Raw genomic sequence first — 6000 nt, 5'->3', positions numbered from 1 at the left:
GTCCTGCACATTTCTTTGGAAGCAAAACTCATTTCCCTTTGCCAAGCTATGAAATTCACTCCGACCAGAGATAGTGATGGCCACAACTTGGAATGGCATTAAAATAAGATTATTAGACTAATTCAAGGAGGATAAGACATTTTGTGGTTACTATCCATGATTGACTACATTGTGGCTCCACTGTCAGAGGGAGTGTGCCTCTAAATACAAGATACCTCTGGTTAAGAACTTAATTCGTTCCGGAGGTCCGTTCTTAACCTGAAACTGTTCTTAACCTTAGGGACCACTTTAACTCATGGGGCCTCCCGCTGCCGCCGCTGCGCAATCTCTGCTCTTATCCTAAGGTAAAGTTCTTAACCCGAGGTACTGCTTCCAGGTTAGCGGAGTCTGTAACCCGAAGTGTTTGTAACCCGAGGTACCACTGTACTGCAAAACACAGAAGGGGAGAGTACAGTTGTTCTCAAGCCCTGTTTGCTAGTTTCTCATAGGCATCTTGTTGACCTGACAAAAGATGCTCAGGAGGCCTTTCAAAGAATGGTCTCATTCTTTGAAATGAGCATGCACAGGACAACAGGACAGCAGCCTTAATTGCTGTCTTGTGAGTGGTATGAATTGTTGCTCTTATAAGAAACAACCAATTAGCAATACAGGATGGGTGGGTGGTAAAAATATCATGTCCTCGGAGACAAGATTCTCTTGTGTCATACCTCTGTTTAATGGTAAATCTGTAGTTCCTCAAAACTGGACAAGTTTTATGTGTCTGTCATTCACTTGCATTTGCAAACTGATAATAGTTGCTAAATTGCTGTGGTTCTTATGTAGCCTCGGGGGTACTTGTTCAGAATGCCAATGGATGCCTCTGATACATGGAGATAAGTCTTTTTCAGCTGTATAACATTGCACTAAATTGCAGAGCAGTTCAAAGGTGTTCAGCAATGCAGCTGTCTCACCACATCAAAGCTTACCTGTGGTATACAGTTCCCTGGGCAATGATGACTAAACAAAACTAAATGCATGGCAGTTCTTGCCCTTGCGAGATGTCTTTCCGCACGTGCATAAATTCCTCTGGATTGGAACCACAATGTAGTTCAGATAAAGAACCTCAACCTTCCATATTTCCCGGTAAAATACAGGTCTCTTTCACCAAAATGCAGCTCTGGTGCTGCATAAACAGCTATAGCCGCGTGATCAAATGACAGCTTTGGATGTTACAGGAATGCCACCAAAATGCTAGAGAAATGTCTTGTGCACATCCCTAGTGCAAGTGTTCTTTTTAAATGTAGCAAAGAAATGTGTTTGGCCACATGCACAAATCATGCAACTGGTACTAGTGTTTCCATTAATATCCAAAGACACACATTGTGGGATGGGGCTAAACAACTAGGAGCCACACAGTAAGTGCTTAAAGGAATACTAAGGAAGGCCAGAAACTGTGATCAGCCTGTAATATGTAGCCTCTGGCATCATATACAATGCAAACATACACCAGCCATAATCCAGTGGTATAGAATATGGTGCATACAGGAGAACCTGGATTCAGTTCTCAGTATCTACTGTTATAGGTTCTCAGATAGAGATGCTAGAATTTTGTCTGAGACTCTGGACCACTGCTTACATCGAAGTGCTAGGCTAGGTGGTCTACTGGTAATATGGTACAAGGCAAGTTCTTATACCTGGAGGAGAACACCAGACTTTTTTGGTAAAGTTTTTTTTTTAACTATTTCATTTTCTAATGTACAATTTATAATAAACAGTTATAATGACAGAGAAAATTTAAAGATGGGGGGGCATACAATGGACACGTAGAGTGAGTAGTTTGCATGAGTTTAAATAACAAAGCCCATATTGAAAATAGTAGTTATATTGTGTATGTCACGCCAAATCACATAAAATGTATCTGGAGGTTCTAGTCCTTGCTGAAATCTCAAATTATGCATAATTTTCTCTATTAGAGCTATATTCCAGAGTGAGTGCTACCAAGCGTCCAGTGTAATATTTTGGGCTGTTTTCCATTGAGCTGCAGTTACTCTTTGTGCTGCCAAGGTCATATATAAAACCAATTCTTTTGAACCATGTGAGACTTTTTGATAAGGCAATCGTGTAGCATGTCCTGACTGAGATCTCTTGTTGATGAAAAGGGAGAGAGGGAGGGAGATGGTTGCTGTAACTATCTTGTTTCACACAAACTCACCTCTTGCAATCTCAGATGCCATATAACTGCGGAGTCAGTAGCAGTGAGGATTAAAGGACAGGTGTACAGGCCATGGTCCATCATGATTGAAAGCTGCCTGGCTTTCTGTGTCTGTTGCTCTATGATCACTTCAGCTAAGCTATCCCGCAAGTCTGCAATATTCTTGCACCGCCGTTGGCTAAACGTTATTTACAATCCGGTGATAGCTAGTCTACTTAAAATAAGGTCTTTCCTGCACACAGTATGCTTGGTATTATCACAGTCTGTGTTTTTACATGCTTCTCTTAAATACCCAAGAAATGACTGCTCTTCTTTATCATGCTTCAACAATTAACACCAAGAGAGTGCATTTATTTGACTACCTTCCTTGAACTAGGAATGACTGATGGGGGCCATGAAAGCATTTTTTGCTGCTGCTCTGCACTTCTGTAACTTCTCTCCTTTCCCCGAAGATTACAGGGTTGGCAGAAAATGCTACCTGACAATCCTAGGATCAATCTCTCTCTCTCTTTTGTTTCAGGAAAAGCAAGCTGCTAGCCCTTATGTTAGGGAACACAGGCTTGAAAGTACTTGTACAATTGCTAATGAAATCTCCAAAGCCCCAACAGAGTCCTTTTCTGTTTTTCCCCCTAGTAGTCAGATGGCAGGACTTGCTCTTCTCCAATGACTAGGAACAGTATGATAAGCAGTTGTTTCTTTCTAGAAAAATAGGTGCCAGTACTCACCATGAAGTTGTTACAGTAAATGCCACACTTTTTAACAACAGAAAGAGGTGCCAGTACTGCATATCCTTGAATACCCCCTGAACCTTCCCCCCCCCCCCCGGCTGATGATAAGGATGTAATCCTATATCCAGCTACCTGGAAGAAAATCCTGCTGAAGTTAATGGAATTTTCTTCTGAGCAGACATGTAAAAGAATGCCCTGCAAATAATGCAAAAGGAGCAAAGGATTAACACAGGTCCCAGCTCTGTTTTCAGGTGACAGACAAGCTGGTATTGGTTGCTTTTTACCAAATCTTAGTTCATTTTATGTGGCATAGTTTTTACCTGAATTTGAGATACGGGCTTTAAATACCAAATATGTTAATAGAACAGCATGCCCTCTTTGGAAGTATCTTGGAGAGCAGGAAGCAATTGAACATGGAGGGACATGATGTATTTTGAGCGGTCGTAGATACTGCTTTCCTAGGACCTTGATCTCGCGCATTAATGCTGAGGGAGCTTGAGATCCCCAGAAATAGCATTGCATCTGGCATAAGTATTTAGAACTGCTCAGCTAAAGGAGATGGGCTCATCTCCTGTTACCAGTAGAAACATTTTAAAAAGAAAAAGAAAAAAAGCTAAATTCAAGTTGGAGGCACTTCTGAGTTTTTTCTTCTTCATGAATGTGCCCTTTCAGAACTTTGTGGTTTATGATTTGTTCTTTGTGCATGGTGTAGGTCCTACATAACCATGTTGTAAATTGCAATATATGAAGGGCATGATCCAGCAAACAATACCTGCAAAGTAAGCGCCTTTGAAATTTTAATGGGGTTTTAAGCATTCAGCTGCATGCCAGTTTCATCAATTTCAAGGTTGTGCTTTATTGTCTCATTTGAAGGACATATGAAGCCCAAATCCTGTGGGAGTGCATGGCTTCCCATTGTCTTCTGTGTGGAGGAGAACTTTCCATATGCATTTATATTCCCCTTTGTACTTGTTGAATTTTCCTTGTTGAGAGAAGTGTCTCACATTGGCCTCTGGACTTGCAGCCCACACTTGCTTCAGAGCACCACCACCAGCCATGGTCTCTCTTGTGCAGATGTGGAGGTATAGGTAGTCTCTGGCCATGATCTGCAGTTGCACATGTGCAAAACTCCCAGTCAGAGCACCAGAAATGTTCAGAGCCTCTTTCACCCTCCATAAATTGCAGTGGGAAAGCCCTCTTCCATGGCCCACATTGCTCACTTTCTCAAGCGATGCCTATATAAGGCAAATAAATTTCCTTTTGCATTTGTTACCGTGTAGAATAAAAATCACCATGCGTACAAAGAATGCTTTTAAAACAAAACTATTTTGTGTTGACCAGTTTTATTGTCGTCTCCCATTTTGTACAATATGTTTTCTCCCGATGGGGAGCAGTCGTCCAAAAGAACAGCTACGTAGTGTTTTGTTTTCCTTTAGCTGGTATTATCAATAGATGCAGTGCTTTTAAAATAATGTTAGTTGAAAAAAGCAGATCCCTGGCTCAAGGAGCACAGAAATGTAAAAGCCCTGCTAAATCTAGTCTAGCACCCTGTTCTCCCCAGATTCCTATGGGAAGCCTGAAGGAGGATAGAAGCACCACATTACTCTTTCCATCTGTGATTCCCAGTGGGTGATACCCAGAGGCATGCTGCCTCTGACACCGAATGTCATGCATGACCATCATGGCTAAGCAGCCACCTAGCTCCAGTAGTGCAACAACTATTGGTCACCAGGTGGAGGTTAACATCCCTCTACATTGAAAGGTGCATCCAGTTAGCTCAATACTGCATACTTCTACTTTTGGGTCTCCTTCGCTAGATGAGAATAATCCAAATTTCAATGGCGTATGAGGCAACAAAGGGAGAGGGGGAAGTTAGAGGAAGCAGTAACGGGGGATATGGAAGTAAGTTTAGCTATATAAATTTCCAGGGATCCTTTCAATGATTATCCAGTATCCTGAGGATAGATAAATGGGGAAATTACATTAACGTAGAGGTTAGTACTTAGGGTTGCCCAACAAATTTGGGCAAAACTGAGAAAAGCTCAACAACTTTGGCCAAAAAAGTTAAAAGCTCAACAACTTTTGTGCCCGGATTTTCACTTTTTGAAATATGGCAACCCTATTAGTACTGAAAGTTTCCTATTCATCAGAGTCTCCCAAGATTGAGCATATTCAACTATTCTGTGGTCACATCATGCAAGCACAGAATATGGAACTTGCTGCAGAAGTAATCCTTTCGAAAGTCTGAGCTTTCCTCTCTTTGTTAAAGACAAAAAGAACTTCAAGGACTTAAGGTTGCAGAGGCAGACATGAATGTTTGGCTCATGCCTGGTGAAATTACAGACACCAATGAAACGGGGACTTGAGCAGGCTTCAAAGCTCAGGGTTCAAGTGACCTGCGGTTGTGCCCTTACCCTGCACCATATAAATGATGCAAAATCGATGAAAACTTGCTTAGTTTAATCAGGACTCTGACTCTAACTCTTCATACTCACAGCCCGGCATAATACGAAAAGCTGCACAGAAGCCTTGTGGAGCTTGGAAGCAAATTTTGCAAGGAAGCAAATCTCCTATCTCCTGCCGCCCTTAATATTCCTGAGCTTTTAAAGGTCCAGAATCTGGACTGCAGCATCTTTACTTGCTGAGAAAGTTCCCTAGGCAGTAACTTTCCCCCGTTGTTCTTCTGTAGCAAAGCTTCCTTGCAAATATTCTTCTACACGGTCAGCTTTATTTATACTTAACCTGCAGTCTGAAGCAGATTTGTCTATGTCACAGTCATTTTTAGCAATGTGTCGTAAGCCAGGCACATCCTTTGTTAGGAAACGGCAGCTGATACATTGCCATGGGGACAATATAGTTAGCTAATTGCTTCCTAGTAGAGCAGTGTTTCCCAACCGGTGTTCCGCGGCACACGAGTGTGCCGTGAGACATCGGCTGGTGTGCCGCGAGATGCCTGGAGGGAGGCGGGCGAGTCGGGCGGCGAGAGGCGGGGCGGCGGCGGCGAGGAGAGGCCGCGCCTCCTGCTGCTGCCTGGCGCTCCTCCTCGCAGCCGGCAGCGCTGCCTGGGCGCCTCCGCGCAAC

Source organism: Podarcis bocagei (genome assembly GCF_964188305.1).
Source record: "Podarcis bocagei genome assembly, chromosome: 8".
Lineage (NCBI taxonomy): Eukaryota > Metazoa > Chordata > Lepidosauria > Squamata > Lacertidae > Podarcis > Podarcis bocagei.
The sequence above is the reverse complement of the archived record's forward strand: the minus strand, read 5'-3'. Positions refer to the sequence as shown.